The sequence below is a fragment of the Propithecus coquereli genome, unplaced genomic scaffold, assembly GCF_000956105.1.
Source record: "Propithecus coquereli isolate 6110/MARCELLA unplaced genomic scaffold, Pcoq_1.0 Scaffold26, whole genome shotgun sequence".
NCBI classification, from domain to species: domain Eukaryota; kingdom Metazoa; phylum Chordata; class Mammalia; order Primates; family Indriidae; genus Propithecus; species Propithecus coquereli.
In genome coordinates, this window is record NW_012148174.1 from 9,150,973 (window position 1) to 9,152,427 (window position 1,455).

General features: G+C 38.4%; 1 protein-coding gene across 1 annotated transcript in view; it reads left to right on the forward strand.

Annotated features, from left to right (window-relative positions):
* GRID2 (glutamate receptor, ionotropic, delta 2) overlaps positions 1-1,455 on the forward strand; it is a 1,246,697-nt gene that overhangs the window by 983,281 nt on the left and 261,961 nt on the right. The window lies entirely within an intron of this gene.

Genomic DNA, 1,455 nt, shown 5'->3' on the forward strand with positions numbered 1-1,455 from the left:
AGTCTAATTTATTTTGCAGGTCTGTTAGCAATATAATTTAAAATATTCGAAGTCAGGGAATTCAAAGGAAGTAAAGGAATAAGAAAAGCCTAGTGGAATAAAGATATTATTCCTCTTAAAATATACATTGAATTTTTATATGGGAACATCTGGCATTAGTGAAATAAAATTAAACAAACTTTACTGATAAAACTTTAAATGTTATTAAAACTCTTTTCCTCCTTTCTTTTGCTTCTGTGCAGATGGTATTTTGATAATTCTCTCTGAAAGGGACTGAGGCTGTGCTGCTTCTTATGATAGGCTGTAAGAGGAAAAAAAAGTCATATCCTCCTTAAATTGTTTCTTTATGAGATAAGCACTTCCAAAAGTGCTGCATTCTATAACTCACCTTCTAGTTTGCTTTTCCTGTTTTTACTTCATTGTTGATTAAATTACAAAAAAAAAAAAAGTCATGACAGGAATCCTACAGCAAGTCTGAGAGGTTTGAAGACTCAGATGAAGCTCATAGAGACCCTAAAAGGCTGAGTTAGTACCTTTGATCTTCAATTTAGTGTGTAATTGCTCATTGTGACGTGTTAGCTAGAAAACTGGACTGTGTGGGACAATCATAGCTCACTACAGCCCCAAACTCCTGGGCTCAAGCAATGCTTCTGCCTCAGCCTCCCAAGTAGCTGGGACTACAAGGCATGCACCACCATGCCCGGCTAATTTTTAAAAAGTTATTTTTTGTAGAGACGAGGTCTTGCTGTGTTGCTCAGGCTGGTCTTGAACTCCTGGCCTAAAGTGACCCTCCTGCCCGGGCTTGCCAAAGTGCTAGGATTACAGGAACTAGCCACTGCGCCTGGCCCAGAGTATAACTTTTAGCCACAATGAAAGGATTGTGTTAGATTAGATTTTATACTTATACATTAAAAATATGAAATATTACTAAATATACGGCTCCTTTATTTAAAGCAACAACAACAGCATTTAATTCAAATAGCTATACGATCAGCATGATAGACATTCTCAAGTTACATACCCTGAGTTTAAAAAGTAAACTAACCAGATAAAAATGAGGAAAAAATATTCCAGAAATTCCAAGGTTTAGCTTGGTAAGTGGTGTATGAATCCCATTTTCCCACATGGATGGAACAAAGGTTAGAAATAAGACCAGAGAAAATGGTAGCGGCCAGATTGCAGAAAGCTTCACGTAAGAGACAAAGAAACGTGGGCTTGATGCTGTAGAAAACAGACTCACTGAAGAGGTTTCGTCGTAAAACTGGCCCAGTTTAATTTGTGTTTTAAAACCAGGCTGTTTGGAGACATTGTGAAGGATGGCTTGGAGGTTATGAGACTGTTGAGGTAGACCAGGTCAAGGAGTGCAAGCCTGAAGAACATCCACTACCACCGCCAACACCACCACAGCAAAAACGGAAGGAAGGGTAGGAAGGAGAGAATGAGCTAGAAATACAC